The following is a 19,493-nucleotide window of genomic DNA, read 5'->3' as shown; positions in this document are numbered from 1 at the left end:
TCCAAAGCACATGGATTTCCATTTGATTCTGAAGTATTGTTTCAGTATCCCACCATTCATTATCATCATAGACTGCTGACTGTATCCTCCCCTCGGGGTAGACCTGTTGTGGTATTTTTCCACTGGAGGTTGTGAGGTCCTGGAGGAGGTGGCAATATACAGTCCGGTTCCAAAACGGACACAAATATTATCAGTGAAGCATTCGAGGTACATTCGAGTTCTGTTTCTATGACAAACTGATGGTGAAAGACAATGGAACGAACAGGCACAATTCACCAGTCATGACACTGGTCACATTCCTAGCAATTATCACCAACGGTAATACTCACACTGACAACAGCGCAACATTGTCCGCCTTTAATTTTAATTGGTACTAAATACCGTGCCATCAAATGATATCTTGTTTGGCTAAATGCGAGTCCTATTTCATAAACATAATTTCGAAGACATACATTATTTACATTAGGGATCGGCCCGTCCAGCCTTATATTTATAAACCCAAAGAATTTTCAACACTTTCCGTGAATCTTAGGAAACGGTCGTAAAATATCTCTGGCTTGTGTATAATTATGTTCTTAAAAATGAGATTCTTAAAGCATTGTGATTTATTTGGTGTTTCACTCCTGAGCCTATAGCTACGAACGATTGATCCATTTAAATGTAAAATCAACAGTATTTTGTGTGTGAAATCGGGGGAGGGGGTTAATATTAGTACATTTGTCTGCAACAAATTCATGAAAATGAGTTGGTAGCATTAATGCGAGAAACGTTGGATTACGCTTTGGGATATGTTTGTTTGTTTGTTTTTTATCGCCGCACTCAGCAATATTCCAGCTGTATGGCGGTGGTCTGTAAATGATCGAATCTGAGTCGGACAATCCAGTGATTGCTTTAACAAGCTTTTTTTGCGCTGCTTTTAGCAATATTCCAGCAATATGATAAAGGAAGACACCAGAAATGGGCTTCACACATTGAGCCCATGTGGGGATTCGAAACAGCCTTCGCCATGACCAGCAAACACTTTAACCAATAGACTAGGGTAGATGTCAGGATGTTTATGCATATCTTGAAATAACGAGGTAGAAAATGAATTCTATATTTTTATATCATATATATTCAGAATTGTTATTTATAACAATATACTTGGAAGATTTCGAGGATATGATTACATGTTTGAAATTGATGCGTTTGCTGATATACAAACCATGCATGATAGAACGATATTTGTAAATAATCAAATTTTAGTGGTCTTCTATTTAGTTTTGAATGTTGGGACGAAAATAGATATTTGTCAGTAAAATTAGCTAAATATGCATAACAAATTGTCTCAATTGTTTGCATACATATGAAATAAAATATCAATACTTTATCAGGTGACGTAGAGTAGCAAGAATAGTTTTGCTACACAATGACAAAACGCCAATCTCGATTATCAGCCAGGTGTAAAAGGTAAAAAAAAGGTGCAAATCTAGGAATGCATCACAGACAATCAAAGGGATTTGAAAAGTTGGGGAAATTACAGTTGCATAGCACCCGCAAAAAACTAGTATGCCTGGGAAGGCAATATCCCCCGAGTAAATACATGTATGGTACACATACTTACACCAATGATACTATGGTGACTTTTTATAGTGTAAACTACCTACCAATTTGGAGTATTATGTGTCTATTATAACCCTACTTCGTTTATTTCACAAAAAGAGGACCGCCTCCACCTAGTGGCAGAGCGTCCGCCCAGAGAGAGGAGGGTCCGGGTTCGATCCCTGGCCACGTCATACCAAAATATGCTATAAGATGGTACTTGTTGTTACCCTGTCTGGCGCTCGCTTCGGATACATTCATAAAATAATTATTGTGTGTCTATTATTACGCATCTTTCGTAATCTACCAAATGAGACAATTCTAGTCTATTTCAAGGCAAGCGGTTTATAGCACCTACGCAATAGTAGTATCGCTTGAAAAGGTCTTTCTCCCAAGGGAAAAAATGTATCATATTAATACTTACCTAAATAATAGTGTTATAGCTTCTTCCGATATATTCCAGGCATTAATACTTCATGTCTATTATTACGCGTCTTTCGTAATCTACTAAATGAGACAATTCTGGGCTATTTCGAGGCAAGCAGTATATAACACGTAGGCAATAGTAGTATCGCTTGAACAGGTCTTTCTCCCAAGGGAATAAAGGTATCATATATATACTTACCTAAGTAATAGTGTTATGGCTTCTTCGGATAAATTCCAAGCATGAATATTTTGTGTCTATTATTACGCGTCTTTCGTAATCTACCAAATGAGACAATTCTAGGCTATTTCGAGGCAAGCAGTTGATATCACCTAAGCAATAGTAGTATCAATTATAAAGGTCTTTCTCCCAAGGGAATAAAGGTATCATATAAATACTTACCTAAATAATAGTGTTATGGCTTCTTCGGATATATTCCAAGCATGAATATTTTGTGTCTATTATTACGCGTCTTTCGTAATCTACCAAATAAGACAATTCTAGGCTATTTCGAGCCAAGCGGTATATAACACATAGGCAATAGTAGTATCGCTTGAACAGGTCTTTCTCCCAAGGGAATAAAGGTATCATATAAATACTTACCTAAATAATAGTGTTATGGCTTCTTCGGATATATTCCAAGCATGAATATTTTTTGTCTATTATTTCGCGTCTTTCGTAATCTACCAAATGAGACAATTCTAGGCTATTTCGAGCCAAGCGGTATATAACACTTAGGCAATAGTGGTATCGCTTGAACAGGTCTTTCTCCCAAGGGAATAAAGGTATCATATAAATACTTACCTAAATAATAGTGTTATGGCTTCTTTGGATATATTCCAAGCATGAATATTTTTTGTCTATTATTACGTGACTTTCGTAATCTACCAAATGAGACAATTCTGGGCTATTTCGAGGCAAACGGTTGATATCACCTAAGCAATAGTAGTATCAATTATAAAGGTCTTTCTCCCAAGGGAATAAAGGTATCATATAAATACTTACCTAAATAATAGTGTTATGGCTTCATCGGATATATTCCAAGCATGAATATTTTGTGTCTATTATTACGCGTCTTTCTTAATCTACCAAATGAGACAATTCTGGGCTCTTTCGAGGCAAGCGGTTGATATCACCTAAGCAATAGTAGAATTAATTATAAAGGTCTTTCTCCCAAGGGAATAAAGGTATCATATAAATACTTACCTAAATAATAGTGTTATGGCTTCTTCGGATATATTCCAAGCATGAATATTTTGTGTCTATTATTACGCGTCTTTCGTAATCTACCAAATGAGACAATTCTAGGCTATTTCGAGCCAAGAGGTATATAACACATAGGCAATAGTAGTATCGCTTGAACAGGTCTTTCTCCCAAGGGAATAAAGGTATCATATAAATACTTACCTAAATAATAGTGTTATGGCTTCTTCGGCTATATTCCAAGCATGAATATTTTTTGTCTATTATTACGCGTCTTTCGTAATCTACCAAATGAGACAATTCTAGGCTATTTCGAGCCAAGAGGTATATAACACGTAGGCAATAGTAGTATCGCTTGAACAGGTCTTTCTCCCAAGGGAATAAAGGTATCTTAAATACTTACCTAAATAATAGTGTTATGGCTTCTTTGGATATATTCCAAGCATGAATATTTTGTGTCTATTATTACGCGTCTTTTGTAATCTACCAAATGAGACAATTCTGGGCTATTTCGAGGCAAGCGGTTGATATCACCTAAGCAATAGTAGTATCAATTATAAAGGTCTTTCTCCCAAGGGAATAAAGGTATCATATAAATACTTACCTAAATAATAGTGTTATGGCTTCTTCGGATATATTCCAAGCATGAATATTTTGTGTCTATTATTACGCGTCTTTCGTAATCTACCAAATGAGACAATTCTGGGCTATTTCGAGGCAAGTGGTATATAACATATAGGCAATAGTAGTATCGCTTGAACAGGTCTTTCTCCCAAGGGAATAAAGGTATCATATAAATACTTACCTAAATAATAGTGTTATGGCTTCTTCCGATATATTCCAAGCATGAATATTTTTTGTCTATTATTTCGCGTCTTTCGTAATCTACTAAATGAGACAATTCTAGGCTATTTCGAGCCAAGCGGTATATAACACATAGGCAATAGTAGTATCGCTTGAACAGGTCTTTCTCCCAAGGGAATAAAGGTATCATATAAATACTTACCTAAATAATAGTGTTATGGCTTCTTTGGATATATTCCAAGCATGAATATTTTTTGTCTATTATTACGCGTCTTTCGTAATCTACCAAATGAGACAATTCTAGACTATTTCGAGGCAAGGGGTTGATAGCACCAAAGCAATAGTAGTATCACTTATAAAGGTCTTTCTCCCAAGGGAATAAAGGTATCATCTATATACTTACCTAAATAATAGTGTTATGGCTTCTTCGGATATATTCCAAGCATGAATACTTCATGTCTATTATTACGCGTCTTTCGTAATCTACCAAATGAGGCAATTCTGGGCTATTTCGAGGCAAGCGGTATATAACACGTAGGCAATAGTAGTATCGCTTGAACAGGTCTTTCTCCCAAGGGAATAAAGGTATCATATAAATACTTACCTAAATAACAGTGCTATGGCTTCTTTGGATATATTCCAAGCATGAATATTTTTTGTCTATTATTACGCGTCTTTCGTAATCAACCAAATGAGACAATTCTGGGCTATTTCGAGGCAAGCGGTATATAACACGTAGGCAATAGTAGTATCGCTTATACAGGTCTTTCTCCCAAGGGAATAGATGTATCATTTTGTGTTATGGCTTCTTAGGATATATTCCAAACATGAATGCTTCATGTCTATTATTACGGCCTTTCGTAATCTACCAAATGAGACAATTCTATGCCATTTCAAGGTAAGGGGTATATAGCACCTCGCAGTTCTGCCCCATTTAAAGGCACCTCTGTAATAGTAGTATCGCCAAAACACCTACGCAAAAATAGTATAGCTGGAAAGGCTCTATCTCCCAAGGAATAAGTGTATCTTCTCATCTTTTACCGAAATGATACCATGACTGTTTCTCAGGTTTTTCTTAGTATTGTGTGTCTATTATTCAGCGTCCTTCGTAAATCACCAAACAAGTCCACGTCGCTTCTTACAGGATAAATAATAATTTGTTTCCAAACATATTACAAGAGTTTTTTTCGAAAGAATGATTAAAAAAAACTTTGACAGAATAAGGATGCAGTATTTACTTGTTTAATGCTTCAGCTGAAATGTAATCTAAACCCACTGCCTTGCCACATTTAGCATGATTAACTGCCGTCTCGAGCACCTCATGCCTTTGTATTTGCCTCGAAAAAGACCAGTTTCAACAGGGATAACAGAACTCCTCCATCAGCAACATCCCCTATAATTTTCTGTGATTAGGCCTCATTTAAATAAATCACTGTGTTCCACACTATATTAAGTCTGATATTCACGGTTCCACCTATTGAGAGCAACGTTCTCATTTGTGACAATACAATCCTCCTGGATTACCTCCCCTGGTATAGAGCTGCGTTTTTCATCAGCTTTACCAATATAGTGGATTGGTTTAAAAAATCATGGCAGTCTGTTTGTTTACATTAATCCAAAAGTCGCTACTGTTCCTTTGACTGGGATTCCTCTCACATTAATAGAGTCACCTTGTCAAGTGATTTTGGCTCATACCCATACCGATGCTTTAAAATCTTCTTCCTTAGGGCAGATTTACAATTAAGCCATTCCCGTTCTGAAGAGATTTCATTATCCCATGCACTGGGACAAAAGTGCGTCACACCAACAAAGGTTTACGAAATGACTTGTCCCAGAACCAAGCATTTCTCTGGGAGGTAAACCCAGCTTTCCTATCAAGTTCAGGATAAACACATTTTAAAATATATGTTCCAAATTCTATACAATGTAAAGTGTCCTTCACTTATAAATAAAACCTGGTGCAGAGGCGGGTCCAGCTTGTTTTATCTATTCTTGAAAATTATTTTATAACATTATATAAGCCACATATACTGTACATATACTGACAAAAAGTACTGTATATATACTGACAAAAAGTAAGGGAACGTTTATAACGAGCACGAAACTGCTTGTATGTGCTTTGTGCCCCTCTGTCACTCAAGTGGTAGGCTAGATAATTTGTAGCAATAAGTTTCAATAACACTTGGGCAATAATACTGACTTTGTTCCCTTCTGTCACTCACATGGCAGGCTAGATACATTTGTGACAATCAGTTTCAAGAACACTTGGACCATAATACTGACTTTGTGCCCTTCTATTACTCACATGGCAGGCTAGATACATTTGTGACAATTATACTGGCTGGTATTTTTTCAATGGCTGAGTTGAAATCTCAGCCTAAATCTTTTACCCATGATACAATAATCACTGCTACAATTTATTTCATATAGTTGAGTTGGTAAGCATCCAGGAATGTATCTGGAAAAGTGTTGAGTTTTTCAAGCATAAAATAGACAAATACAAATGTTAACGGTCATTCACATTCCGCCGATCCCTTGACGCACGTGATGCCCAAGGCTTCCTTCGGGAGGCAGAAGGCTTCGCTGCATGTTTTACTCTGGTATATGTCCCTCACAGTGCAGAGAGATTTGCTGATAATGTCAGTTATATAAACAGGAAATAGTCAATGGAATTCAGACACGGGCCAAGAAGTCAAACTAAACCATGTTACCAAGTTTATTGACATCACATAGCTATATGCACAGTTAGCTCTATCAGACAATCGGTTGTGCATTATTGTTTTCTTTTTCTTTTTTTATAAAAAGAAATACCTGTTACATAAAATGGGCTTCTGTCCAGAGTAGAAGAAAGCCCATGACATATTGCACAACTCAGTACATCTTAGATTTGTTACCCATATAACATACTTCTCACTCACACATTCACTCTAGTAATACACACATAGTGCATATATCAAGTATACATAAATTATCGAAGCTCATTTTTATGATACAACATCCAAGCTTCACACAATTTCTGCTGATTACCTGTCTTGAAAGCAATATCTTTTTAATGTTGTATCATGAAGACCTTCCTCTTTATAATCATGAAAATAAGGTTTTGTATTTTGAAATTTGAATCTATAAATATATAATTTTGCAATACGTAAAAGTAAATCGAACACTTGATATGTTTTCAGGTTCTCTTTAAAATTAGTTGGTTACAACAGTAAGTGAAAGATAAAATGTGACAGGTTTGTTGTAGGGATTAGAAGGGACTATTATCAATTGCGTCTTGCAGTTAATTACACTCAACATTGTCCTTGGTATTGTATGTAATTGAAATCTGTGCAGCCCCCTGACCATTCACACGCGCCATTGGTCTGTTGTTCCAGACATTGAAGTGTGGTATAAAACAACAAAACAAACTTCCCCAGTGTGGGCAGTGGAACCATATATGGGGCGTCGTCTATTTCAGCAACAGTACACTTCGCGAACTCTACAGGGCAGTTTGCCAACAGTGTTATGAATAAAACTTAATGCACGACGTTATGCACAATGTCTCGCCTAATTTTGGTACAGGGCAGTTTGCCAACAGTGTTATCAATACAACTTAATGCACCAGTGATTCATGTAATTTTCAGTTGACCCCTTCAGTAACAATGTAGACACACACAGGCAGCCAGTAACAATAGAGTTGTTGCTGTGGATCCATAACACAGTATCCCTCAATTACAAAGAGAGATCACACAATGATTTAAGGACATTGGTATAAATCCATCGACATCTAGATACATTGTGGCACATTTTCCAGTTCGACATGTTTTTTTACACATTGTTACACATTAGTTCCAGTGCGCCGGGATATTGCTGGGTGCGGTGCTAAACAAGAAACAAAACACAATTGACGGTTGCAGTAACACAAAATACAGTGAGTGAATTAAACACCACTTTGAACAGTATTTCAGTTATATCATGGCGCATCAGACTGACGTGGGATGAAAGCCCAAATAGGCGCAGGCCTTCCGCCGAGTGTTAGCGAAAGGGTGAGCGTATCATGCCACACCAATGGCACCCGTCACAAACACATGCCAATCAAGACATGTCAATTGTTCTCACAAACAACCCAAGGAAACTCTCTGGCACAAATAGAATTGGTCCAGGTCAAACTAAGTTTGTTGTGTGAGGCGTGCCCCGACGGCGTGAATCGTTGCTCTTAGTATCAATCACTGGATCGTTTGATCAGGACTGATTATTTACAGACCGCCATCATAAAACTGGAATATTCCCGAGAGCGCACGCACGCACGCACGCACGCACGCACGCACGCACAAACACACTTTTATCAAACCGGAGCCCTGTAGCCATTTCAAATAAAAGCCATATGCATGTCTGTTTCAAATATTCAGCAGAAAATATAGATGTTAACAAGTTGTGCGTTTAGAGTTTTTCAGATTTTTGCAAGCAGTCGAATACGGAGGATAGAGGACCCCACAGTGATCGTTTACTTAAGAAATTAATTAGCCATGTTAGATGATATAACCAAAAGCCAGTTGCCATAACGGGCGATAATGTAGCTGATTAAACCAGTTAAAACCAATTACAGTTTGCAGATGTGTTGGAGTTTAAGCTATCCATCAATTGAGGCTGTAGATAAGCCTCACTATAGAACAGTTACAATAAACCTTATGAACATCTTCTGACACAACTAGGGACTTTTATCTATAAACTGTTAAAAACGCAAGTCAGATTAATATTTGCTTCTATTCAGGTTGTGAGCTAGACTAATGCTGAGTCTATACAATTTTGATGTAAACAAACTATTGCATTTAAATTGAAAAGGAGTCCCAGTGAGATGGGAGATTCAGACTTCGGGAAAATCTAGACTTGCTTCATTGAGAGCTAAGTCATTACAGTAAGGGCTAAGCAGAAGTTTAAATAATATGGTTCAGGGACTGTGGCAAAGGCTAGTTGTGAGCATGTATCTTCAGAACTTCATTAATGGCCTGTCTTCCTTCTGGCGAACCGTTCCAACAAATAGACTTGTATATAAGTTGTTTTCGCATCTGTCACGACTTCGTTACCGACATTGGTGAAACTAATATATGTGGTGATGATTAGCACTAATTATGATACCGTATTCGACATAATAAGCGCCCGGGTCGCTCTCAAAATTAGAAATAGGGGGCTCTTATTAGAATATTATTTTGGTGAAAAACAAGAGAGTTGAAAGATCGTAAATTTCGTCCTTTATGCTGACAACCTGAAATGTTTATATACCACAGATATATTTTTTTTTAGAATTTTATTTCCCATAATTAAGGATGCATACAACACACGTAAAATACACGAATAAATAAGTCTTGTGCACATTGATCAACCGGAAGGTTAATTGGGATTGTTCACTAGCCAATATATTAACAAATGTCGCCTTGGGCGCTTATTAGAGGGGGCGCTTATTAGGTCGAATAAGGGAATGTAATTCGAATAAAATAAAGACGAAAATATTTTCGTGGCTATTTTGCAAGAGAAATGATTTTTTTTTTTTTATTTTGTTGTGTAAATACGTAATAGTTTCATGTAATGCCATGAAATCAATTTACACATTATCGACTGGCATAGCAGCAAAAACCTTGTTATATGAGAGTTTAACTTTAGAATGGTAACAGGCGTTAATGTGTCTCCAAGATGACATACCTAGATGCGTTTTCATCCAGTATTTTATATTTTAGAACATATTAAATAATGAAATAATAAAATTCACCAGTTCTCATGTTCAAATGTTCTATGGCAATAGATACCTATGGGTCACCATCTACAAAGATAATTTAGTAGTTCAGTTTCTGGGATCTCTATTATCATTCTAAGGAAAAGTATGTGTTGCACATTTGGACCTAGTCAATAATATTAAAATATGTTTATACCAGGTATTGAACTTTGTATAAATACGCCCGTCATACATTTTATGAAGCAGAAATTCTGCGAAGATTTAAAAGTATCAAAGTTATTACTTTATCAAACTATTCCCAAGCGTATTTATACATAGGTTTGAAAAGGGTACCCGGGTACTGTAAGATTCGGGTAGATCCATTACTCAAGTAGTCCTCTAGTACTCGTACCTCTAGTACTCGGCGCACGTGAGTTTTCGCTTTTGAGGGACAACGTCACGTATGGATGAATGTTACCGTGTCTGAGGCGACGTCACGTATGGATGAATGTTAACGTGTCTGAGGCGACGTCACGTATGGATGAATGTTAATGTGTCTGAGGCGACGTCACGTATGGATGAATGTTAACGTGTCTGAGGCGACGTCACGTATGGATGAATGTTAATGTGTCTGAGGCGACCGATTCAGGAAATATTACCTACTACTAGCACAGATTGTAAGCAACTGTGAACTGCTGCTAGTAGGTACAAAGACGGTCTCTCCGTCTCTGGAGACTTACATTTACTGCTACTACTAGCTAACAGTAACAATTAAATAGTATAACCATACTAGGAGGTATGTTCACAGGGGTGCATTGCACGCCATACTGGAACATGCAGTGTCCGACAGAGCACTAAGCAGATGGTAGGATGTCTGTCATCATTTTGTTGGTGTTTTTTATCTCCGGTCTAGACAGGCTAGCTTAGTATCTTCATATAGTATGTATTTTATACATCACCTAATGTACAAACAACCAATATAGATATAGTTATCCGGTCCTAAAGAAGAAGATCGTTAAGGTTTTCATGCACACATGGGATACAGTCAGCAAGGACAGCTACCTGATTAACCCTGATCTATAAAGATTTCGACAAAGGGCGCATGTTAATTAATTTCTTCAGCCTAAACAAACAGACAAAATGAACGACGAAGCTCATCGGATGTCATCATTTTGAAAAAACCCTGATGGGTATAGTTTAATAATATAAAAGCATCCCTGCATTGAAAAAAGGTTTCGGATTGCTTCGATGATTACTATTCCCTTGTTGTCATCCATGTTTTCTGGTATAACCCTACACTTGTGTATTTGTCATCATTCACTTGATGATCAGTTAATGAATTTATTACAGGTATAATAAGTGGTGTCACTACTCAGATTACCTAATAAACGTTTCCCATTTGGCATTTCTTGTGTCTGGGGTAATTATTCAATCTAAATCCAAGTTTGAAGTGAGGTGAAATGTGTATTATGTAATATACACGTGGCAGCCCAGCAAGAGATGAATGATCAGTTGATTTACTTTTTTATAAATTAACGGATCATTCCTGGCCATCAAAGGATCAACAGAAAATATGTTGATTAATTAATCACTGTTATCTTGCACAGTGGATTTTTCAAGTCAGTGTTTACATGTGTAGGTTTACTAAAGCAAAGGGAATACACTCGTATCATGGCGTGAAGTGCCAATGTAAGAACATACTTTGTTCAAAGGGTTAACCCATAATACGGTGATTGATCTCATTGTTATCTAACTCAATGGAATTTTTTTTAAGAACCGTGGACATCATGAAAATAGTTGTCACGTGGGCTTTTTCAGTTGACCTTTGAGACTTGACACCTATGTGAAACAACTGAAACAAACTAAGTGATCAGTTGAGAAACGAACAGGTATATAATATCTCGAAACGATATTTTGAAATATTTGATTGTTACAGAGACACGTGACATCGAATAAGTTCCTTTGTACAGCTGCAGATGTATGGGATATTGTTCCTTTTTGTGGATATTCACGAGTACATTCCTCGAACAAGGAAGCTGCCTAAAATCGACCATGTAACTTTGGTAGGTTGTAATTATGATATTTGCATTTTGTTTTCATAGTTCCTCGATGCGCGATAGACGTTGTTTTCATAAGTCTTTTCCTTTGTAAGCGTGTATATGTTGCAGTCAATGTGTAAAATGTGATTCAATGAGGCAATTTATAAAATGTTTAAATATTTCAGTCATTTCACAAATTGACTGAAAAATCTGTCCATATATTTAACAGATTGACTAAAAATTATTAAGACGCTCAAAATCATCACAATTGATTTATTATGCTAGGATTAGAACCCAAACAATATACAAATGTACATTTAATCCTAACATTTTCAGTTACTTGGTGATGATATTAAACATAAAAATTTTGGAATTTGTTATCATAATAATACAGATGGACATATTTTCAGTCTATTTGTAAAATAACTGAATATTCTGTCATTTAAGTTTGCACATTTTGTCTGTAAAAATATAAACAGGATAAAATAATCAATGCTCAGGTGAACTATTTACCTTGTGTTGTAAACAGAATTACCCAGCATGTGACTCCATTACTGATGGTACCCACAAAAATACCTACATTTCCTTATTATTTCCAAAACTGTATTTCATTTTGTTGATCAATGTGACCATACGCCCTTATACTATCGATTAAAGTGACAAATGCGCTTACGAATTGTGCAGCACAGGTCGCGACCTAGTCTAGATTTCTGCCATATCATCCGGGTACTCACGGGGGGAAAACAATAACAGAAGCAACAACCAGTCCCGGGGAATTACTTTAGATCAGTGCCCCTTTAATTGTCTTTGGCAAATGGCCTCGACGTGGTCAGAAAGAGTTATCACCCTTGACCGCCATGGCGATCGGTTTTCGATCAAACATTTATCGGTTAGATCTTGCTTTTGTTTATATGTACTTACATGTACTTGCTCATTGGTCATAATGTTATCTAGTCTTTGTGCACACATAATTTACAGTCTACAACCATTCACTATGGTTCTTTCTTTATATTGTCAGATACTGAGATGGAGAACGTCAACGGGCCGCTGAGCCTGCCCATGACGCGTGTTTGTATTCCATGTCTGTAGGCCTGGTATGTGTGCAGGACTATACATATCACCAGGGAAACATCTAATCTCATCCAGATTATTAGTGTTAACTTGTTTTGCTGAAAGGTCTGTGTTCTTGGTTCAAAGTGAGGTCCATTTCGGGTGTTCACTCCATTGTGTGAGATAAGGCCCACTCACTGATTCACTACAGGCCCTCTTATTTGTTTGTTGTTGTTGTTGTTGTTGTTATTGTAGTTGTTGTTGTTATGATTAACATTGAGGGAATATGTAGACATATGAGATTAGTGAAGGATCATAAAGATCATAGAGCATCCGACAAATTTAAAGTATCTTATTCAATATTGTAATCATTGATTACCTCCCTTTGCAACCCTGTAATATGTCAAAATGTCAGTACCAATTTACATATATTTTTTTCCCAGGGTATCCAGGTGGGCCATGTCCTGCCACATTCAGGACATCTGAGTTGCAACCCTTGTTAGCCAATCAGGTATGTTGTATTCTATCCCTATACATGTTGGGAATTACATTAATGTATGCTGGCTTCATTGTTATACAAAGGCTAATTTACTGTTGTAAAGATTTAGCACAAGCTAAGCACAGGTGCTGTGAACATTTATCTTTACGCAGTGCCACCATGATAAACTCAGGGATAACAAAAGAGGAATCATCGTACATCAATTTAAATCATGGATGTCATCATATGAAATACCACATTTGGAATATTTTGGTACCTGATTATATCAGTCTTTCCTCACTGGATCATCAGCTGACACACTGTGATATTACTGAAACACTGTTCTAAGTTGCATTAAACCAACTCAACCATTCACTTTGCAAACTCGCTGACCTGATTATGGCAACTTTTGAAAGTATTACTTTACTGATCCTTTAGGCCATTTATTAAGTTATGAGGAGTGAGTTGGTAAACAGTAATCAAAATGACTGTAATGATATTTCTAAAACTTGAGGTCATTTACAAAATATCACTTTTGCGTATTACACAGCCATTTCTGATGTGACATTATGGAACTTGATATGTGTTATGGGGTTTACATTTTTGGTGCATTGTTGTCTTGATTTGGGGAAACATCTGAGATTTTACCACTTGCTGAAACCCACGAGCGTGGAAATGGTGCTGACAAACCAAGGAAAGTAATCAGGGCAATTCTGGGATTTCAACCCATTGTCATAGATTACTGCCATATAAAGGGGATGCAGCTTAGTCTCTGAAAATGTATTATATTGATAGACACAAATAACTACATTTTAATGTAAAAGTAGACCCAGTGAGATGGGCTGGGCAGAAGGGAAAATAATAGTTCAAGGACTGTGAGACAGACTGGGATGCAACTCCGCCCAGCAAATTGAGGTGGCTTCTTGGATGCCTGTATCACCTGTGCCTTCTATGGCCTTTAACTTTCACATACATCGTTTTATGAAGTTTGTCTATGTTTTCAATATCTTTTCTGAAAACCATGCTTTCAATAAGATGAAATTTTGTGTATTTGATCCCACTTACATGATGCCAATACAACTTAAAGCTGTCTAGACATGGCAACCATATTGAATATATACTTTTCACCCTTTAGAAAGCCACTTTTGCATTTACATTATGAAATTTGACATTCAGTAATTATTTGGTAACCCAATAACAGTGTCATATTTTGCAAGTTATTCTTATATTTGGAAACTGCAATATTTTGTCTTCATGTGCTGCTGCAGCAGTGATGATCAATGTGTTATTTTGACTCATTGCTAATTATTATCCCCCACACCATGTTTTGCGGGGGTATTAGAATGGATGCGGTCAGTCCTTGCATTCATCCTTCTGTGTAAGATTTTGAAAAACATTTACTATTTTCTCCACCAATCTTGGTACATGGATAGGCCTAGTGGTGACCTTGGGCCTGTTGGTAGTTTTTGATTTTTGTAAAATGAATCGTTTTAGCTTCCATGGCAACAACTTTGCCTTTGACTCAATAAGGAAGGTAGTGTTCGTTCTTTGAACAGACCTTGAAAACGTGCAATATTTCTTCACCAAACTTGACACACAGATTGGTCTGGTGCCTTTTGATAGTTTAGGATTTTTAGAAATTAATTTTTTGAGATGCCACAACTTTGACTCTGAAAATGAGAGTAGTGCTCCTTTCTGGGCAGATTAAAGAAAAACTCACAATAGTTCCTTAACAAACGTGACACAAAGATAGGTCTAGTGTTGAACTGATGCCTTTTGATAATTTTGGATTTGTTAAACAAATATTTAGTTTCCATGGCAAGTATTTAATATTTAGGGGATAAAGGTGAATTTGTCTCCTTGCATATATTGTCATCCTTTTAATTGGTCAAGATGCTGAGAGAAAGTCTGTTGTGTAGATACATTGTTTTGTTTATTTTGCTTATTTTTTATACCCTTGTATTGCCTTTTTGATGTAATAATACATTCCAGAAAAATTTCAGGGGAGCTACAGAGCCATTTTAACAACTATAGTTTGTTCGAACAGTATTTCTGTCGTGTGAGGTGACAGCCAAAAGGTATTAAAGGGAAAAATTATTACATGAGAGCTACAGATAAGCAGCGTATTTGTGCAAAATAACCCCCAAAAATATTTAAAACCCAATTACTTTCAATTAACTTGTGTACAGAAATGCATGCATTAAATGAAAAACTCAAATGCATAAAAACAGCTCGCATAAATACCCAATGAAGCTTTTTCAGCATACATACGAAGGACCTAATTTCCGAAACACAATTACGAGCTAATTTACCTTCCGAGTCAATCCTATGTATTTAGAACCTTTTTTCATTTTTTTGAAATCTTAAAAGGTTCACTAATGTTGGGAAAGACCCAGTAGAGTGATGAATAGATGAGCGAAAACATATTGGTTGCCCAATGAAAAATGTGATAACCCAATTAAAATAGAAACCCTAGAGTAAAAACTCAATTGCTCAAAAAGTTATCTGGAGCTCTGTTACATGAGTCAGTTTAATGGCACCAATACAATGGGCACATCTAGCCTCAATTAGGTTGAATCTGGTATACTGTGATTATATGAGGTGACGACATTGCAGCCACTTTGAATGTTATTTTGGCCAGGTACTCATGGAGCATGGTGTTATTCATTTAACAGGCTCCAGGCCTCAAAGTTTATTTTTTTATGGCTACAAGTATTTTTTTCAAGGTAGCCAGTGGTGAAATCAAGAAGTCAATCCAATATTGTAGGAAGCCAAAAACATTTGAAATTATCTTTTATCAAATAACTATTATATGTACAAGTTAAAGCACTAGTCTTGGAATTGTATATAAGTGGTAACTGTACATGCTGTACTTGAGTTTTGTTATTTTTCAAACAATCATGCAATTTATGTTACTAGATTATGTAGGTACATCCTTGCTTATCCAATAAACTATCAACTAAAATAAAATACTAATTCCATTAATATTTATGCATTTCGGTTCATTGTTGACTTTAGGAGGAATTATTTTCAAGTACAATCAGTAGCAGACACGTTTATTTTTGTGTCTACATATATGTAGCAATAGAATTTAGTCACCACGAGATATTTTTGAAGGTAGTCATTTGGCTACCACTGAATTTTAGACAGTAGACAAACTGAAATTTAGGTCGCATTGGCCACCGTTTTAGTCGCAACTTTGAGGCCTGGGCTGTAATACTATGTTGCAATCTCCAATGTGCTATGTTTCAATCATATGTTTCATTTGGTCATGCAATCATCTTTCATCTTTTTGTGTCCTAATAATGAAATGTACCAGTAAGTGTAATAACCTTGTACTTGCAATGTTTCCTATGAATCTTTTTGGAAGTGAAGCTATGATTGGTTATATATGTGTGTTATCATGCACTCCAACAATGGTATAAAATAGATCTAGATAAAAGCTACTGTTCTTTTCAGATTTCAGATTCACTTTATAAACATGAAACAAAAAATGGTTGTCATTGAGGCAATTGTTACGACATCTCATTCCATACAATAGTTTTTTTACAGACTTTTTCATCTTTTTTATCATTGCATGGTCATACCCTTTGTATGCACCCTTGTATCTAGATTACAGGTATTCTAACACTGTTTGGATTGTTGCAGACAGGATCCCAGTAATTGAGTCTCAAAAACATACCTACTCACAGAATTTGATTCTTAACATTCCCAAAGGGCAATCATATGGAATGTCAGTTTTGTGTGACCTGGCTGATTTGGTGACATTACACCCCAATTACATGGATAGTTGTTAGTGCTATCAACCTCTTGCCTGCCTGGACCAAGCACCATTATTTTAAGTGGACAGAAACAATTCACTCATTTTACCTCATTTGTCTATCATTAGTAAATATTCATATCACTTGGTGTATCTGAACATTTGTTACTTATTTCTGCATAATCTTGTTTACCCATTTATGATGACCTTTACCAGTATTTAATTCCCTAAAAATAAATTCTGATCAGTTTCAGGCCCATTCAAACGGTTGGTAGTGAGGCATATTTCTGTTTACCCTAGATTGCCTTATCAATGTTGTCATGAAGAAGTTGATGGATGTTTACTACACTTTTAACCTTCATTTGCAGAGGTATCTTTGTAGCTTCCGATTTTGATTTGTTCATCTTTAAGAACTTTCTTCTCAGAAACCAAGGAAACTAAAACTTAATGACACCTGGCATATGTAGCACCACAATGGGACTCGGATCAAGTTATGTGGTTGTCCCAGTGTTTTATTTTACAGTTTGTACATTCAGTTCTGTGGTGTCATGTGTTGTGTTTGTTCTTATGAAGATTTTCATTCTTCGTATACCATGTTCACAGGTTCCACTGTCCAGTTACAAGAAGCCTGGTGCAAATAACTCGTTTGGTCCAGTTGCACCCAACAAAGGTAACATTGATCGCCTCGAAACGTAGCTTCATGTCTGTATGTCTTTAAACAAACTGGTTATACAAAATTAAACAAAATACTTTTTGAATGCAAAGAACATGGCCTGCTTGTCTGGTGTTTGTTATCCTGACACATTTATTAGCTCACCAGGTCCGAAAATTCAAAATTGTACAAATGGAAGGCTGACCCCCTGACCAGATAAAATGTTTCCAGTCCAGAATTTTCTACACTAACAAACAAAAGTAACAAAATGGTGAACATAAGAAACGAACTGTTTAATGTTAGTTCTCGGAAAATAACAATAAACTGATGGATTGTCAACTTAGTTACTTTAACTCATTGAAATGCATTAAATTCCATGTCTCACTGACTGCCTCCATGGTGTGGTGGTAGAGTGTCTGCCCGGAGAGCAGAAGGTTGGAGGTTCGATCCCTTGAAACGTCATTCCTAAAAGATGGTACTTGTTGTTACCCTGTCTTGCTCTCGCTTTTAGGGGCTAAAAGGAAGAATGGTCTGCTTGGAGTCAGTACACTGTGTATAAATTTTGTATGGCAGGTTTTTCTTGAAGTATATATTTTTTTCCAATTCATGTCTTCCAATATCAGTCACCTCCCACAGAAAATGTTGGAGATTTGGTTGTATTTTAAGAACCGTACACTTACATACTTTGAAAATAACAAAATAAGATCAAATAATCATCTGTTATCACATTTTGCTTCACGCGAATATTCAGATTCAAATTATGTGTCTGGGTACATTTGTTCACAACTAATTGTGTGAACGGAATCCAGCAATCTTTTACCACAAAATCAGTTTCAGAATGTCACAAAAAGTACCCAATTTATCATAACATATTTTAATTTTGTTCAAGAAAATATTTGTAGTACTGACACCATCTTAATGTTGTATCCTGGGCACATTTAACTGGCGTGAGAAAAAATCCCTTGCCAGTTGAGATAACTACAAATTATAGCTTTCCATTAAGTTTTGAATTTAAATGAGACAACATGATATTAAACTATAACATCTTTACAGGCATTTTCAATAGAACATAACTTGATGTTGCCATGAACCTACAATTATATTCTGTTTAACAATGTCACTGATTTTCTATTGTTGTCTTCTGGGTTTTTCATGTTAGTAATTAATTAAGGAGTCTATGAAGTTGTTAATATTGACATATTTATTCAAAACAATTGACTCCAATATAATTTTACATTAATGTAGGTATAAATGTTAAAATATGGTTACTACGTGGATTTATTTATATTGAAGTTAAATCGTAAGTTATTAAGTTACATTAGATGACATCACTTATATGAATATTTTCAACCTTTTCAGGGCAATTCCCATGCTGTAATGAAACTTGATGGTGTCAGTTTTCTGCAATAATACAACACCAACACTAAACTATACAGCTCCCAAAACAATGTGCTTTGAGAAGGGAGAGCAACCATGCCCTGTACTTCTTGAAAGAAGCAGTGTTGATAAGAAGAGTTCTGTGTTGAAGTAAGCAATGACATCCTGAGTGGTGAATAGTTCAGCAGGTAGTAGCATCACTTCAGCATCACTGTGTGGAGGGACAGTGTTTCTCCCTATACTCATGGACAGTACATCTAAACATATGATGTATATCATATAGTGTTTCAAAATGTGAGGTGTGTTTCTTTAATTCATAATATCAATGGTCATATATGGTGAATTTAGCATCTTACAAATGCACTGTGCATGGAATTTCTTCACTTACACTGTTTTCAGCATTTTAAGGCATTTATGTTTATTGTATTCTCAATAATAA

At 36.2% G+C, this 19,493-nt stretch overlaps 2 long non-coding RNA genes across 2 annotated transcripts in view; one reads left to right on the top strand and one right to left on the bottom strand.

Annotated features, from left to right (window-relative positions):
* The window catches only part of LOC124110691, a 317,539-nt gene that overhangs the window by 13,282 nt on the left and 284,764 nt on the right, over window positions 1-19,493 (bottom strand). The window lies entirely within an intron of this gene.
* LOC125376010 lies at window positions 13,157-19,225 on the top strand. Its single transcript, XR_007218908.1, has 3 exons — window positions 13,157-13,298; window positions 17,629-17,695; window positions 19,037-19,225. It is a non-coding gene; the product is annotated as an uncharacterized LOC125376010 (long non-coding RNA).

Source organism: Haliotis rufescens, unplaced genomic scaffold, assembly GCF_023055435.1.
Source record: "Haliotis rufescens isolate VD_foot unplaced genomic scaffold, xgHalRufe1.0.p SCAF_67, whole genome shotgun sequence".
NCBI classification, from domain to species: Eukaryota; Metazoa; Mollusca; class Gastropoda; order Lepetellida; family Haliotidae; genus Haliotis; species Haliotis rufescens.
Note: the sequence above shows the minus strand (reverse complement) of the source record. Positions and strands in the feature narration are given on the sequence as shown.